Genomic DNA, 18925 nt, shown 5'->3' with positions numbered 1-18925 from the left:
CTGCTCTCAAGTAAAGGGGCACTGAAGTCCAAATCCTTGTCCCAGGATTTGCAGGGCCATGACAAGCATATCTACAGTAAAGGATTAAAATGGACAGCAGGCAAGTCATAATGAGCAGGATTGGGAAATGTGTCCAAAGGTCATCAGATGCAAAGGGGGTACTTTTGAGACACATGTAAATAGACAATGAGCAATTGATGTCATAAACCGGTCTGCTTACCAACCCTAAACTCTCTCAGTTTTTAGTAACGCTTAGTGCACACTTGAAGAGACCATGAGTGTACCATTTAGTAGACATTGTGTTACAGGAAGAGGTATGATCAGAGGAACACCAGCAGGAAAGACCTTGATATCAAGGATGTAATCTCCCATGGCAGATACCCCAGAGCTCCTTAAGATCCTGCTATGGTGAGGCCTTGGTAATTTCAGTTGGGGATACACTTTCTTGACAGAAGCCTTGAGTGGCACTAATTCTTCCCAAGAACGACGGTATTTGCACATTCTTGGGTAAGGCTGGTCACAGGGAGTATGAAGTGTTTTGTTAACTTCTTACCTCTACATCCACATCTCCTTGATAGTTTGTGGCTCCTCTCTGTGGCCTTATACCTTGTGCCTCATGTCCTCCCCAGAACAGCCCTTCTGAAGCCTGCAGAGGACCAGAATAAAGGAGCATTTTTAATTCCTGAAGTGATATTTTTGATGTTAATATTTGTAATATGTCCCACCGATTAGGAGATGCTAACGTTAACAAAACCTTGTATTCCTTTGCAATTGGCAGTAATTGATAGTGACAAGTGTCATGACTTGCATGAATGGGCTGGACAATAAACAGCCATATTTTGATCGAGGTAGTAATTACTGTTTCTTCATTAATTCATCAACCACATGGGTCTTTGAAGTGTCCCTGTCTAGTGATGCCATCTCATGTCACTCTCAGTGGGGAAGAAAATCCTGATTGATTTTCTCTCACAGTCACTCAGAATTGTTTCACTCTCTCACAGTCAATCAGAATCAATTTTAATGTAAGCTCCTAAACTTTATACAGTGAAGGGTGGTAAGGAAAGAGAAGTAAAACAAAAAGGATGTTTTCAGATACTGTTGTTGTTGTTGTTTTTATGACATGTCATTTTCCCCTTGGGTTGCTATAGTCCCAGCACCCTTTATCAACGGTTCTATCAGGGTATTCAAAGCAATGTCTCAATCCTATAGAGTATCCTTAAATTTACCTATCTTATCCACGACTATAAAGCCAAGTGAGTATATATGTATAGGGGGTGCATGTATAGGATTTTATACACAGACTTTTCTTGATTAATGGTGGGACTACATTCAGATAAACCCTCATTAGCCTGTAGTTGGACAAAAAGTCATCTAACACAAAGTCTATTTTATAATAGTGTTGAATATTTCCTGTAATTTACTGAATACTGTATTGAAAGTGAAAAGCAGAATGGCTGTATGGCTACAGAATGTATGGGCTATAAGTGGATCATAGCTTACTCTCATGGCTGTGTGGCTGATTGGGAGCTGTGGCTTGATGCCACTGCCCAGCATCACAACACAGCATCATACTGCATATTGCTAGCCAGGAAAAAGACCAAAATCAAAAACTGGAAGAATGGTTTCAGCGGAATTCGTATCACTTTTGCACCATCATAAAGTCAAAAAATCGTTGAGACACTGTAATTTGGGGACCATCTGCATATGTAGATGTACACATCGATATGTGTATTTTATACACCCCATGTATCAGGGGAATTATTTAAAATTTAGACTACTTCTAGTTCCTCTAAAAGGAGCAGCATCCAAGAACATTTGTCAAGTTTGGTAATGAGTATGAAAGTGAAATTTAAAGACACCAAAAGAAAATCAAATTTTAGTTCACAGTAGAGTCAGATGCCAAGAGAGGAGATGTGGAGGGGAGGCTTACAAAAGGAAAATGATGGAGCTGACATGGCTAAAGAAACTAACAGAAGAGGGTTAAAGTGACTGGCACTGGAATAGAATTCTAAGGAAAGACAAGACAGTTATCAGAAATGCCCCGTGTGGATGTCATGCCCTCACCCCAAGCTGCATATCAAAATATTTCTTCCGACATGTGTAAGACCCTCCCGGTGAAGAGTTCTAACAAATGAACTTTTAAGACAAATATGTAAGGAAAACAATCACAGATATAAATACACTTTCATTAACAGGAAAATGCAAATGTGATGTTGTGATTGTTAGTTTTATGTGTTTATTGAGTAGGCTAAGGGACGCCTATATAGTTGATCAACATTATTTCTGGGCATGTCTGTGAGGGTGTTTCCAAAAGAGATCAGCATTAGAATCCATTGACTGAGTAAAGAAGATCACTCTCACCAGGGCAGGTGGACATCATCCAACCCCTTGTGGCCCTGAATAGAACACAAGGGTGTAGGAAGGGTGAAGCTGCTGTTTGCTTGAGCGGGACATCACCTTTCCTGCCCTAGGACATCACTGAATTACACAACTGGCTTTCCTGTTTCTCCAGCTCGCAGATGGCAGATTATGGAACTCCTCAGCTTCCATAACTGCATGATGCAATTCCTATAATCTCTCCCCCACCCATAAATGCATACACACATGGATCTGTATACATCATAGATATGTCACAACTATATCTGTATCTGTATATACATTTATATTTGTGCATAACTATTCTGTGTAGGTTCCTATTGGTTGTTTCTCTAGCGAAACTTGGCTAATACAGATGTGCTACAACTTAGTGATATTGGTAATAATCCATTTATTCCACTATATATAGACACTACCTCTTTTTTATCCATTTATCTATAGATGGACACATGGGTTGCTTCCATATCTTGGCTCTTATAAATAATGCTGCAATAAACATAGGGGTGCGTATATCTTCTCAAATTAGTGCTTCCATTTTCTTTGTGTATACCCAGTAGTGGTATCATATGGTAATTCTATTTTTAATTTTTTGATCAATCTCCATACTGTTTTCCATAGTGGCTTGCACCAGTTTGCATCCCAGAACTAATGTTTCTAAGCACTATGTCACACTATTTCTACTAAACTGCATTGTGCATGATGCAGTCCCCTATACTTGAGACTATCTGCATCTGTTCACCCGAATTATAGAACTTCCTGGCAAAATAAAGGCTACTACCCCTTTGAACTTTGGCTAAATTTCCTTAGTATGCAGTGTAAGGAAATCTTGGTAATACTTCATAGACATCTATCAAACTACTGAGCTGTACTTTATTTGTTTTTAGAAATTGGAAACAATTCTTTTAGTGCCTATTATTTAGAGCCTCTGTTAAAAATACCATCCCCTCCAACCCACTCAAAATATATATTCCAAATCATAGTATTTAGTCTTTAGCTAGGCATATGCAGGAACACACAAGTGTATATCTAAATTAATTACAGTTAAGAATTTGATAAAATGTCGAGCCCTGTATGCTTGAAGTAATAACAAAATAACCCCTCAAAATCATGGTTTCAGAGGTACGTAAGTTAAAGCTAAATACATCGTCACTATTTGTGAATATCAAAATTAATTCCATTATGGTGTTCTATTTCTGAAATCACAGAACCATCCTCTGAGAATATGACAGCAAAATAATAGATTTTATATCCACAATTGATTCATCTTGCCATATCAGTGGATTAAAGTGAAGGAGATCTATGTGGCATTTATTATAACCATCAATCATTGAGATTATTGCTAGCTTTCCCATATTTAACCATTGTCACTTTTCTTCTATTTCCATGGTTCTCTAACTTGAATGTCAAAATATTAACCTACAGATTCCCAGACACAACCCCCAAATATTCTGATTGTAGGTCTGGCATGAAGCTTTGATAAATAGCCGAGATAATTCTTAAAATAGCCGAAATGATTCTCATACAGCTTATCTCTACCTCACACTTGAAAAGATAGTGCCTCATTTAAATATTGGAATAATCTGTCCCTTATTTTGTTTTTGGTAAATGAAAAATAAGCTTTTTATTTACAAAGATTATTCAACAAATATTTAATGAAAAACTGACAATATAGAAAAATAAAAGAAAAAGAGACAATAATTGTTACCTATTATCTGTTAACTCCTTGGTAAATACGTTTCTGGAGCTTTCTTCTATTAATATATGATATGATTATTTATGTATTCTACATTTATAGTATATTCTATATTCTACTATTTGTGTATTCTTTTGGGTTGTTTCCAGTTTCACATGTCAACATTTGGTTTCCTTTATTTTTAATTTTGTCTTTGTTTCTTAAATTCCTATGGAATCCTGTTGATCCGTTTCAAGTTCATTACCTCTTCCTTTGGTGTACACCACTAGAGCTTATATAGAAGTTGTTGCAGATAATGTTCTATAGTCACCCCTTGATTTGTTGTTAATTATGTTGTTCAAATCAGAAAATTTAAACGTCAGATTTCTTTACTGGTTTTTTCTTTGTCTTTTCAATCACTGAGAAATTCATGCTAACCTACCCTATTCTGATTTAGATTTGTCAATTTTGTATTTTTGTCCATTGTGTTTTCTATATTTTGAGACTACTGTAATTAGGTGCTGACAAATTATAAATTGTGATGACTCACTGAAATGAAATTCGATCATTACTGACTCTCTTCATCTCTGATAATGCTTTCTGGTTTTAATTCTATTTTGTCTATGAATCTAGATAAATCAGCGTTATTTTAGTTAGTTTAGTTTGCACAGCTATCTTTTCCATTCTTTTAACTTAAATGTTTCTCTGTCCTAACAGTTTATATGTGTCTCTTCCAAATAACATTTTATTTATTTTTTAACGTTTTCTTTCAATATTTATTCATTTTTAAGAGAAAGAGAGAGGCAGAGTGTGAGTGGGGAGGGGCATAAAGAGAGGGAGACACAGAATCCGAAGCAGGCTCCAGGCTCTGAGCTGTCACCACAGAGCCCGATGCGGGGCTTGAACTCATCAGCTCGTGAGTTCGTGACCTGAGCCAGTCAGGTGCCCCTCCAAATAATATTTTAGCTGAATCAAATGAAATTGCAATGCCTATGGTCTGAAAATTATCAACCATTAGCAATTTCATATGATTTAATCTCATGTTTGTATTTTTTTTTTTACTATACAATTAGACAATATTTGTCTTTTAACTGGAGCACTCAATCCTCTTTCTTTTAATATAGAGTACATCATGTGGCTTTTAGTCTGCTAACCTATTTTGTGCTTTCCATTTATCACACTTTTCTATTTCCTCTGCTCTTCTTTTAAATACATTTTTAATATTTTAAATTTTTTCTCTTTTTGGAAGTTATATATGCAATTCACCTGCTTTTAATTCATAGTCTATGAGTTCCTACATGTATTCCTAATTTATAAAGTTTAATGTTAATCAATATGTTGGCCCTATTCTTGGACAAATTCTTAACAACAGTTTCTTTGTACTCCCTTCTCAACTAATTGTTATTTTTTTATTTATTTTAGTTCTTTTTTAAGAAACCTCAGGTCATCATTATTTTTACATACAGTTAATATTCATTTATATATGTCAACATATTTACCATCACTGTTGTGTTCTTTCCTATTCTTAGATTTCTGACTTCCATCTGAGATAATTTTCCTTCTGCCCAAAGCAGATTTTTAAATTTCTCTTGAAATTGTCTGTTTGGTTGTTTGTTCTTCTTGCATCCATTGTGGAAAATACTTTTCTCGGTATGGAACTCAAAGTTGGAAATTATTTTCTGCCAGTACAATGATATTTTTATTTCACTGTCGTTTGGCTTTCTTTATTACAAGCTATATTAGAAACTAGTTCCATAAATTCTTACCATTTTGTGAAGGTTTTCATACTTTGAAGGTGTTTAAAAAATTTTTTTGTCAGCTTCATAGATGTCCCTAGTGGGAGGGTTGTTCATAATTTTCATTACTGAAAATAGCAATTTGAGCCTTTAACTTTTTACTCTATTTAAATACCATTTAAACATTTATTCATGTGTTATTTACATGCAAAAAAATACCAAAGTTACCTGTAATATACTTTTTAGTTGCTGAATTCTACTGTATAGTAGATAAATTCTGGCTTATTTATTAATCTGTTTTAATTTTTTGTCATAATTTTTTAATAAGTAATAAATACAGAACATCTTGTAGGTGAATCTGTAAGTTCATGCTTAATTATTTCCTTAGGATAAATTTCTAGAACTTAATTGGTTATGCCAAAGGATTTGTACCATTTTAAAGCTTTTGGTATATATTGTTCATATCCTCCTATTAATATTCCCAACAGTATGCAAATTTCCCCCCACACTTTCTATAACACTGGATTTTATAAATGTGCTATATCTGCAGTAGTTTTTATAGTTTTAATAATTTAGGTCTTTCACATGAAGAGAATACATTCTGGAGAAATTAATAATTAATAATTATGCTTTTTAAAAAAGAATGTAAATGTACATAAGAGTTTGCTTTAGGCCAAATTGTAAATTAGGAAATTCCATGAGGTTGCCCAAATTATTTCATGTGCTAGAATATTATCATACAGAATACTACTTGAAATAACAGGAAATTAAACAGATTAGAAAATACAAGGGCATCTGGGTGGTTCAGTTGTTCAAGAGTCCGACTCTTGATTTCAGCTTAGGTCATGATCTCACCAGTGTGAGACCGAGCCCTGCATCAGGGTCCAAGTTGGGCATGAAATCTGCTTGGGATTCTCTCTCCCTCTGTCTCTCTGTCTCTCTCTCTCTCCCTCTGTCCCTCCCCTATGTTCTCTCTCTTTCTCTCAGAAAGAAGGAAGGAAGGAAGGAAGGAAGGAAGGAAGGAAGGAAGGAAGGAAGGAAGGAAAGAAAGAAAGAAAGAAAGAAAGAAAGAAAGAAAGAAAGAAAAGAAGAGAAAATACAAGGAATTTGTAGTGTTGTTATAATGAAAATGAAATAATCCTTTTTCAAAGAGATTCTTTCTTCAAGTACCCTGCAATTTGTAAGCCTGTCTTCTTGAAGAAAATTCTTCATAATTTCTAATATTTATACAGCATCTACTGTATGCCAAGCATCTTGAAGGACTTTTCTTCCTTTATTACAAAGGAGTCTGTCTTACATATATAACCTGTTGCCATGCTCCATGTGATTGAGTACAGCATGCCCTAAACACAAACTCTAATCATGAGCAGCTCATTTTGAAAACATTAAGCAATCCAGGACATGGTTCGAGATGATGCCAATTATAATCCTGTTTCTTTTTTTTAACACCTTGAAGTGCCCAGATACCTCTGACATTCTTAGTGCAAGAGGACTCACTTCTCTCCATGATCTAGTTCCCTCAACCACTTTTCTCCTCCCCACCAGAGAGCCTCTTCCGGCATGTCACATTTCCTTCTACCTGCACATCCCTCTGGGGGAATGCAGTTAGGGGCTCTATGATAGCTTTACTCAAGAGAATTGCACTCTTCTTTTTAGAGGGCAGGAGAGGGAGACACGATAAACTGGCAATACCTGTTCTTTCCCGAGGCGAGGGAGAAGGAAGGCTGTGAACTCCTACTCCCCCTCCAAAACACACACACTGACCACCACCACCACTTTTGCCCAGCCACCTTATACACCAAAGAAGAAACTTCTTATTAGGGCTTTTCAAGACCTTGAAATTTAATGATCATGTAAGTGTGTCTTTGTTTTAAGCAAGAAGAAATGTATAAAATATGCACCTACTCAAAATTAAATTAGCTATTATGTTTCACTTTATACAAGGGTACTTCACATATTTCTTTTACGTTGGTAGCTATTTTGGTACAACTGTAATGTAAGTCTAGATATAGAATAAATATACCCGTGATTTTAGAAACACTGGTAATAACATAACAAAGTTGAGTTGCAAGTCTAAAAATTAATTTATAAATATACGTATTTATACGTATTACATACAATTACATCATATATTTGACCAATATAAGTGGGACCCTGAAGAATTCTTATAGTTAAAGGATAATCTGGGAGAGGGGGTAGGAAAAACAGGGAATTAAGAAATACAAAATTTCAGTTATAAAATAAATAAGTCACAGAGATGAAAAAAGATGCAGCATAGGGAATATTGTCAATAATATTGTAAAAATGTTATATGGTGACAAATGGTGACTACACTTACCATGGTGGGCACTGAGTAACGTATAGAATTATGAAACCAATATAGGGGCGCCTGGGTGGCTTAGTCGGTTGGGCGACCAACTTCATCCCAGATCATAATCTCACAGTTTGTGGGTTTGAGCCCCACATCCGGCTCTGTGCTGACAGCTTGGAGCCTGGAGCCTGCTTCAGATTCTGTGTCTCCACCTCTCTCTGCCCCTCCCATGCTCATGCTCTGTTTCTCTCTGTCTCTCAGTAATAAATTAAACGTTAAATTTTTTTTTAAATCAGTATGTTGTACAACTGAAGCTAATATAATATTGTATTGTAATTATACTTCAAGTAACAAAAAGATCATCTTCCCTTCTGGAATTAAAAATTTTCCAAACACTGAAATTTCAGCACATATTTGAATATAGAACACCCTGATGCCTGTGGTTATAATTTAAATTTAGAGTCTTACTACAGTGGTACAGTAACATTTGAGCATTTTTTAATTATTATTTTTTTAAAAAAATTCATGTTTATTTATTTTCGAGAGAGAGCATGTGAGCAGGGGAGGAGCAGAGAGAGAAGAAGACGCAGAATCTGAAGCAGGTCCCAGGCACCAAGCTGTCAGCACAGAGCCCAACGCAGGGCTCAAACTCACGGACTATGAGATCATGACCTGAGCTAAAGTTGGATGCTTAAGTGACTGAGCCACCCAAGTGCCCCATTAAAAAATTATTATTATTGCAGGGATGCCTGGCTGGCTCAGTTGATTAAGCATCTGACTCTTGATTTTGGCTCAGGTCATGGGTTCGTGGGTTTGAGCCCCACGTCGGACTCTGTGTTGACAGCTTGGAGCCTGCTTGGGATTCTCTCTCACCCTCTCTCTCTCTGCCCCTCCCCTGCTCACATGTTTTCTCTCTCAAAATAAATACATAAATAAATATTGTTTTTAAATTTGTAATTATTATTATTGCAGGTTTTGGTATATCTCCAAGCTCATCAAGTAGGGGTCCTCAGGTGACTATGCACAAACTGTGTATTTCCCTATGTTTAAAGTGCAGAGCTAGGATCCTTGATGAAATATTGAATAGGAAAAGCAGAAGTCTCCACTTTGGTGTTAATTCTAAAGAACTATTTTAATGAAGTAATGCACTTGTCAGGCATTAGGTCAAAATCTATTAAAAGAAAATACTCATTTTTACCAGATATCAAAAATTATCAAGTTAAAATTTTCTTTTCATCCCCCACCCTAAAAGATGCAAATGGTTTTGAGGAAATATTTTTTTTAATGCAAGGTTTTTCTGTAAGACAATTTTCAGCTAGAATACTGATATATATAAAAGCTATCTACCCTGCAATGTCATTTCCCTCAAGTAGGAAAAAAAAATGCTCCTTTTGGCAGTTTCATTAAGCACTTTATTAATCTCAGTTACAGAATTTATTTCTTACTGGCACTGACATTTTATTCCTTCTAACTCATTGAGGACAGGACTAGATCTTCTTTATCCCACTCGGTCCCAGAGCAGCGCTGAGTTTAACACATTTTTCACCTGCATTGAATTAGGAATTTTGGAATATCAAATATATTATTTACAAATTAATAAGTCATAAAAATATATTAATTGAACCATAGAACTAGAAATAAGACCTCAGAGAGTTAAATTATTAAAAGTCAATACCGTGTTAATGGCAAATATATATCTAAATCCCAAGCCTTCTAATGCTCTGTACAAGATTCTTTCTTTAACCAAAGTTTCTTGAATATTTATTCAAATATTAATTAAAAATTAAAATTTACCATTTGAAATTTGCTTAAAAATTTTTTAAGTTATGGATACTCAATATAATTGCCATATTTTCACTTATTAATAGTGGCATTTAAAAATAGTCTAGGGGTGCCTGGGTGGCTCAGTTGGTTCAGTGCCCGACCAGCTCAGGTCACAATCTTGCAGTTCATGGGTTTGAGCCCTGCATCAGGGTCTCTGCTGTCAATGCAGAGCCCACTTCAGATTCTGTCTCCCTCTCTCTTTGTCCCTTCTCTCTCTCTCTCTCTCAAAATAAATAAACATTAAAAAAAAGGAACAGTCTATATTGGGTTGTTTGGTACTCTTGCTTTACTTTTGTTGTTCTCATATATAAAAAAATAAGTTCCAGCGGGGCACCTGGGTGGCTCAGTCAGTTGACTGTCCGACTTTGGCTCAGGTCATGATCGCACAGTTTGTGAGTTCAAGCCCTGTGTCGGGCTTTGTGCTGACAGCGCAGAGCCTGGAGCCCACTTCAAGTTCTGTGTCTATCTGTCTTTCTGCCTCTCCCCTTCATGCCTTCTGTCTCTCTCTCTTTCAAAAATAAACATTTAAAGAAACTTTAAATAAGTTCCAGCAAGTTTAATGTTTTAAAACATATTGTGTTGCTAATCTTATTACCAGAGAGTATAAATCAGATTTTATGCTGATGTTTCACAGTCAGAGAATCAAGTGAAGAACACCAAGAAAAGCTAGTTCCACTTCGTCCACTCTGGTCTTCCTCATTCTATACAAAGAAGAATGTTTTCATGACTTCAAGATATTTCTCCTGTATCAGATTAAGAATTAAATCAACTTGCATTTGTAGAACACTTTATTGTATAGAAAGCACTTAGTGTTGTATAGAAAGCACTTAGTGTCTTGAATCATGTAGATGTTGAATGAATATTTATCGACTATGACCTGTGTGGAATCGTGTTTCCTTTATCTCATTGAATCTTCATGTCAACTTCATGAAGTAGGGATGTATATGTCCACTTTACAAATGAGCTTATATATGTCAGAGCTGAGATTTTAATTCAACTTACCCTATTCAAGTTTTCTTTCTGTCTAGTAACATTCAGAGATGCAAATTTCATAAGAACTATTTTGTGTAAATCACATCTTACCTTAAAATATTTATAGTATAGAGTTGTTGAGATTGTTTATTATCTGTTTCAGTTAGAGCCATGACACTGCACACATGATACATTCTAATAGGTGTTGAAGGAGGCTTAATAAAAGAACAGTGTACAAGAGTGTAAACAGGATGAAGAGAAGCCAACAGGTTCTAGGGTCTAGGGAGCTAGCCACAGTGGGTGGAGAGATATTGCCATCTCTTGCCTGAAAGGCAAAAGAGAAAAGATGGTGATTCCACTCTTTCAGCCACCATAATAAGCCAAGCGATGAGAAAAAAGTGGGGAATCCATCTAATTTCCCCTTGGGGAGCAGGATTGGGATCTGCCTTCAGTGCCTACGTAGTTAAAAAAAAAATTGAATTGGAGAAGTACAGCAGTACGGGGACTCTACTGGAGCAGTCTATACTTCTCAGATACAAACTCCTAGGAGGGTATCCATGCTCGAGTTGTCTTACTAATATTATGACCAGGAGGACCACAGCAACAAGAGAATATGAGAGGCACCCTTGAGTAGGAACCTGCACAGAACTCTTTAAAAACTCATACTTGCATTCCATGTAAGAGAGCCAGCCTTCTGGAATGCAGGTATGAACATTTGGCCTTTCTCATATTTCTCTTCCCAGGCTCCAGTGGAGGAGGAGAAAAGAAACCCAGAAAGGGATAGGACAGAATTAGAAAGGGAGAAGAAATGAAAGAACAGGACCCACAATGCAGTTTCCTTAGACTACTAAGCACAAAACATAAAGAGAGGAACTGGGTTAATTTGGCATGTTGCTGAGCTTGTGTCATTCCAGAATGGAACTGATTTTTTAATATCTTGGAATGGATGAAAAGTTACGAAAACAACCTGAGATAATTTTAAGAGGACTAGAAAGAGTGATTTAACAGAGCATGGTTGAAAATAGCAATTGGAGAAAAAATATAATCATTTTATGCTTATACTTCACCAGGATAAAATTGTTTAATAAACCAGTTGACTCTGTAAGCAGTGACCACCTTGAAATATCTATTTGACAGTGGTACTGCAAAGAGTTAAGTGCAAATAACGTTCAGCCTTGTTAGCTTTACATTACCAATAAGCTTGGGTAAGAAAATTGACCATAAATCTTCAGGTTAGTAGGAAGTCATGTTTCACCATGTATTACAAAAATTTATTTAAACATGATCTACTGTTTGTCATCAAATGCATATAGACTCCTATTAAAACAAACAAACAAACAAAAACAAAAAACAAGGTTCATTTCTGTTTCACTTCCTCTGTGAATGACAAAGTCACAGAGCCAGGAGCCTAACTGTCAACTTCAACTTCCGACTTATTTTCATGTCCTTCTCCTATGTATTTTGAGTGAGCATAGAAATGAGCTTTTTTTTTCTGTTTTCCACAGGATTAAATTCTTTACTGTTTTCCACTTCCAGGCCTTTGAAAACCAAGCAAAGCAACAGAAACATATCCAGAAGCCTTGGTAACAAGTTACTAAGAACAATCCAACCCTTTTAAAATGATTCATCCCCCTAACATGTAGTCAATTCTTCCAGCTGGAAGTTGAGTTGAACTGCTTATCTTCAGCATCTGAGGATTGGAATTACCTGATTTTTTTGAACCATACAGCTTTCAGCAGCAAAATTCTAAGAATCAAGTCACTATTTATTTATTTAGAATCACTATCTCCCCATATTAAGATTAGTATTAATCTCCTTGAAAACATTAATAATACAACGTCCACCCTCAAATTTTTCAATGACATATCAAAAAGGTTGTTAAAAAAAAAAAGAAAAAAAAATTTCCCCTCCTCTGCCCCTAAATGAATGAATTTTCCCCTGAGCTTTCACGTGTCCAACTTTTTGGTTTCCTTGACTACAGTTGACCCAGTTGGTCACTGTTTCCCTGAAATCTTCCTTCTCCTCTGAAAACATGATATCCTCTTTCCTCAGCTATAGTTTCGCTGTTTCCCATCTCCTCCTCTCTTCTTGACCCACCTGTGAGGTCAAAGCTTACTTTAATATTTTGTTCTCCTCTTTCTATGGATTCTCTATATTACCCATTCTTGCAGTTTTCAGCTATCACACTCATGTTGGTAATTCCTGAAGTTTACAATTTATGTCTTAACATTTCATCCTTTCCCATCATCTATGTCAGAGGGCATGTCTTAGGGAGTCTGTGACATCTGAAATGTAAATAAGCCTTAAACCCAGCCAACTGACCCTACTCCTTTAACTGGCACCCTGAATCTGCCCTTAGTCAATGCTGTCCTGCCCCCACCTCTCCTACATTTATAGCTTCCTTTTCCTTACCCTAGAAACCTCTCAAAAGCAGACCTTCATCTTACTAGGATATGCTAAGCCTCTAGCTTCTGAACTTGTCATTCTATGCTGCACACAGCTGCCAGCATTATGTCTTTCAAACACTTCTCTTATCATGCTAGTCTCTTAGAATCTCTTGTCTATGACATCTAAATTCTTGAGTCTGGCATCTAAGGCCCTTCATCAATGGAATCCACAATTCTCATATTTTCTAGCCAAATACCTCATTACTCCTCAACATACCATTGCTTTAGCTTCATTAAGTAAACTCTGACTTCCCATATATATCTTAATCATCCCCTTTGTGTTTTTTTCACAACCTCAAATTCCCTCTTTTGTCCTTTTTACTGGCCCATGCTTATTACTTGCCATACTTACTATCTTTGGCCGTATAATTACTGAAGCATTGTCATTCCTGAGACTATAAAATTTCCTCTACTTCTCATCTAGTCTATTTTTTTTTTAATTTTCCTGGAGGGTCTCATGCTTAGCACTTTCTATACGTTGCTGACAATCACAATCTCATATCATTACATAAATAAATTGTCAACCCGAATATAAACAAACTATGTATAATTTCAGATGAGAGGACTAACCCTTAAAATGCCTCATTTATCCGTCAAATCAACAAACATTTATTTAGTATCTACTCACGGCAGCAACTATACCAGCAGCTAGGAATAAAAAGATATATTAAAAAAAAACTCAAATAAAAATGTGCTCAATAGTTTGAAAAGCTCCTCTTAAAAATTATTTTCCCATCCATTAGCAAACACTAGTCATTTTTAGAGTTTAGTTATCATTGGGTCATTTAAAAATATATGCACTTTATTTCTAGAAAGCATTTATATAATAGTTAAAATAATTCCTTCATTCAACAAACATTTATTGAGTATCTACCAGATGTAGAATGCATCAATTGAGTTAGTTCCTTAATGAGGGGGATTTTTTTTTTTATCTTATTCTATCCTTTGTCAGAGGAAATACATTTTACATTTTAAAATATACTGACAAAATACATAAGAATGTAGAATACTTGCTTTTAGGAGCATTAAAAATTACTCTCCATATTTAATAATATCACGCTAAATGAAAACTCCAAACAACATCCTTATAATTACATCAATGATCTAAATATCAACTATTCTACCTTCAAAGGCAGACCAAAACTTTACCCACTCTTCATTGTAAAATTCTCTAGGAACATGCAAGTATGCTTTTCTTAACTTCTGAAAGAAAAAGATATTTTAAGCCAAAAACAGGAATGCCATATTTATCTTATACAGTTGAACTGTTTACATAATTAAACCAATTACGATTCCAACTAATTGTTATGGAAAGAAATCCTTTGGGTACTAAAATATGTTCTTAAAATAAAATTATCACAATTCCTCAGTGAATGCAAACTAATTTGTATTTTGTACATATTAATTACCCTGTTAAACTTCTAGACTCTTTCCTTTATACTTTTTTAGTACAGGTCTGTTGGTTTCCCTTACATTATTCCCTTTATCAGCTCTGCTATGTAGTCATCCAGGAGTTCATAAACCTATGAACTCCACATTGACCCCAAAGGTTTCCATCATACATCCAAGTGTCAAACACCTGGATGTGTCCAGCTGCTGCCTGTTAGTGTGGTGTCTCATTTTTCTTACATAATATATATGATGAACAGGTTCTTTTTTTATCTCTTAATAGCTATGTATTAGAAAACTAAATAACAGCATTTGTGCAATCAAAACTGTTAGAAAGCAGTCTCGTACGGAAAACCTTTTCTCTGTTCCTGACCTTGTCTCTGAGATGGGTCTTTCTAAGGCTATCACTCTGACATGAGTAACAAACACTACAGTTGTTCCATAAACTATCTGTTTACAGGATATGTATTTCTTTTTTTTTTTCCTTTTTTATTGTATTTTATTTTTTACTTTTTAAAATTTACATCCAAATTAGTTAGCGTATCGTATGTATTTCTAAAGTGTCAAGAAAGAATCCAGCTACCTGTCTGACATTGTGAACAAACCACAAAGTAAGGGCAATCCAGATTTTGTTTGGCCTGAAGCTTATACAATATTGGGAGAACTTCCACAAAGAAATACAGAAGTGCAAAGACAACATTAGGTACAAAAGTGGACATTTCACTCTGTCATCTCTGCACTGGGAGCAGCTCTCCTGCCACAGCCCCTCATCCTCTGAAAATGTCTGCCTGCCCAAAGTTAGCCTGCCCCTTCTTGGTCAGGAGCACCTCTCAGCTGCTGAGCCAGTCACTGTCTGCAGTGTCGCTAAAACCACTGGAGACACTGACAGATGGAGCCTTGGCAGCTTGGCAGTCCCACACCCCCCAACCTCACGTATTCCCAGCCGCAGCTTCCGAACCAGCGCCATTTCAAGGGACAGGGCACAGCAGCCAAGTGCATTGGGGCTGGGGCTGCCACGGTAGGGGTGGCTGGCTCCAGGGCTGGGACAGGGACTGCATTTGGGAGCCTCATCATTGGTTATGCCAGGAGCCCCTCCCTGAACAGCTCTTCTCCTACACCATTCTGGGCTTTGCCCTCCCGGAGGCCATGGGACTCTTTTGGATGGTGATGGCCTTTCTCGTCCTCTTCTCCATGTGACAGAGCTGTCTCTACTTCCCATAGGTCTTTTTCCAGTGTCTCCTCTGCCCTGTTTGCTCCTTTTCCTATATCTCCCCAGGCAGTCTGGGGAACGTGGCTGGCTCAGGGTTTGACAGAGGGAAGACAAATAAATTCTGTATCAGTAATAAAAGAGAGTAAACATTTAGTTAGAATGAGAAAATAAACCACCAAAAATTAATGCAGATCCAGGTCCTTTTCTTGTGAGAGCTCTTGAGCCATTTACCAGAGGTATCAACAGAGAAATGCTTCTTGATGGCAACCTGGCTTCTCCTCTCTACCTGAGACTCACAAAAACTCTCAGAAACTCTCAGCACACACCAGGTGAGGCACCCTGAAGTTTCGATTCATAAGCTGCACAGTAAATTTGCTTCTGAATAGTTGAAACAAGCAAATGACCAAACAAAACCTTAATACTCTTCTAGATGGTTCCTTGGATCCTAGTCTCAGCCTTCTACTAAGCTTCTGGCCTTTTCTGGGTCTCCTATGATATGATCGCCATCTTTATTAAACAAGCCAATTTTTATGCTACAGAACATGGTATCCAGGGACTGCTAGATTCACATCTCGACAAAGCTGTGACCACTCTCCGTCATCCCTCATCGCGCAGAGGAGATCAGCATGGTAACTGTGCAGCCTTCATTTTTGCTCCCCCAGATTCTGTGTTTTCCAGACAAACATCCAAACATTTCAACTCGTTGTTTGCCTTGTTTATTCTCTTGAGTTTCTCCATGTCCACCATCAGCATGACATTCAGGGCCACATACCCTCAGGACTAGGCAAGCTAAGGGTACTAAGTTCTTAGACAGGTCTTCCAGTTTCCTGGAGTACCTGTAACACAGCGGCTAAGCCAGGACATTCGCTGAAGCCAAAGAGAAACATTTCCAAAAGATATTTCACATAATGAAACAAAATAAAGCGAAATTTCCCTACATACTCTAGAGATCTATGGTGCAGTTTATAAAATACCCCAGTTTCACACACACACAAATCTATATTGCCTTTTTCTTGCATCTACAGATTTACAAAATGGCTTATACTGAAAGTATATTTTCTGGTTATAAATAGCATATTTAAGCACACTATTCACTGGGAGGTCTTGAGCCCTTAGTGAGCTACAATAGTAATGCTAGGCTGCTATGGGGATTATCTCATAAGGATAACGATAATAAATTTTGCTTTGATATTTCAGATCAGGCTTTTAGGAACACTAGCTGGGGCAGAGCCTTGGACTGGGAGTTTGGCCCCTACAGGTCTATTTCTAGTTTCTGGGAAAAAAAATGTCTTTGGCAGTTCACTTTAGACAACTCTATTGAAGCTCATTAAGAAGCTACTGGACATTTTTGTTATGGTTCATTTAAACGTTGTTGAGCTGCTTTTCCACTTAAGGAAAAAATTGGTTTGCCTCAATTTTAGCAATTCTAAAGTAAATTCAAAATAATATTAAGCTGCCTTTGTAGAGGCCAAGCTGTAGAGTCTGCAGCAGTGTTATGGAAACTGTTTAATGGGTAGAAGAAAATTTTCTCTTATATAAATATATTGCTAATCAAAATCAGCAGCCAAATTTGCTAGAAAAAATAACCTCCCAAGAGAATAATACTCATTTTGGCAGGTACATTCTGGTATGTTTCTGAGTGGATCAATCCCTTCTCAGTATCTGTTAACAGAAATTTATACATAACTGATAATGTGCTTGTTATTGCTATTTTCTTTGTATCAGTTTTTAAATAAGTCCCCTAAATATAAAACTGTGTCATTTCTATTAGCACATATAGGATATGAATAGCTAATACCTTCTAAACATATATTGCTATCAGATAACCTAGGACATTTTTCCAAGGTGAGTATTTTGAGATTCAACTTTATTAATATAGATATGGAAAGCACATTAATAAATCTTCCCTTATATCCCAGTGGTTTTCCTTTTGGAACCAAGCCTTAGATCAGTGACCTTCAGAGTATGACCTGAGGACTGATATGAAGGCTCTCTTCATTATTTAGAAACTTATTAAGTGAGCTATAAAGTTTATTAATATTTTCCATTCATAAACCAAAATTACTTTGTTAGAAAATTTTTCTTAAGGCTTTAATGCAGCATTCTGTTCAGAAGCCTGGCTGCTGTGTTCTGCTTGATAATGTCGTAAAGTCCCACTGGGAAGATTGCTTCATAGAGTTAAGATTCCTAAAATTTTACACTATTATCAGTGTATCATCAGGGGCACCTGGGTGGCTCAGTTGGTTAAGCGTCCGACTTCACCTCAGGTCATGATCTCATGGTTTGTGAGTTCGAGCCCCATGTCGGGCTCTGTGCTGACACTTCGGAGCCTGGAGTCTGCTTCAGACTCTGTGTCTCCTTCTCTCTCTGCCCCTCCCCAACTTGTGCTCTTTCTATGTCTCCCAAAAAATAAATAAACGTAAAAAATTTTTTATCAGTGTATCACCAGTACAGCTTTTAGTCAATTACAGCATTCACTTGCTGCTATTCTCTCTTTGACTTTAATTCCATATCATTATTCATCTTACTTTATCATTTTTTTGTTATAGATTGTTTTTGTTTTTTTCTCCTTTAGTTTGTATTGATACAGATTTTCTTAAGCATGTTAAAAGGTCTCAGGGCGCCTGGGTGGCTCAGTCAGTTAAATGTCCGACTTCAGCTCAGGTCATGATCTCAGTTTGTGGGTTCGAGCCCCATGTCGGGCTCTGTGCTGAACACTTGCTTGGAGCCTGGAGCCTTCTTTGGATTCTGTGTCTCCCTCTCTCTCTGCCCCTCCCCCACTTTCACTCTGTTTCTCTCTCAAAAATAAATGCACATTAAAAAAAAATTTTTTTAAAGGAAAAGGTCTCAACTTCAACAGTCATCAGAGAAGTACAAATTAAAATAAAAAGGGGGTAACATTGAGCTTACTAGTATGGCTAAAAAGAAAAAGAGTAAATTTATATCTATATCTATATCTATATCTATATCTATATCTATATCTATATC

The 18925-nt window shown here is 36.6% G+C and overlaps 1 long non-coding RNA gene and 1 pseudogene across 1 annotated transcript in view; one reads left to right on the top strand and one right to left on the bottom strand.

Annotated features, from left to right (window-relative positions):
• The window catches only part of LOC121028422 (uncharacterized), a 207003-nt gene that overhangs the window by 117512 nt on the left and 70566 nt on the right, over window positions 1–18925 (bottom strand). Inside the window, exon 2 of the long non-coding RNA XR_005789220.1 lies at window positions 554–646. This is a non-coding gene — a long non-coding RNA (uncharacterized LOC121028422). The remainder of the gene's footprint in view (window positions 1–553; window positions 647–18925) is intronic.
• Window positions 15457–16073, top strand: LOC121028421 (ATP synthase F(0) complex subunit C2, mitochondrial-like; annotated as a pseudogene).

Source organism: Herpailurus yagouaroundi, unplaced genomic scaffold (assembly GCF_014898765.1).
Source record: "Herpailurus yagouaroundi ecotype Mexico unplaced genomic scaffold, PumYag 100, whole genome shotgun sequence".
NCBI lineage: Eukaryota > Metazoa > Chordata > Mammalia > Carnivora > Felidae > Herpailurus > Herpailurus yagouaroundi.
Note: the sequence above shows the minus strand (reverse complement) of the source record. Positions and strands in the feature narration are given on the sequence as shown.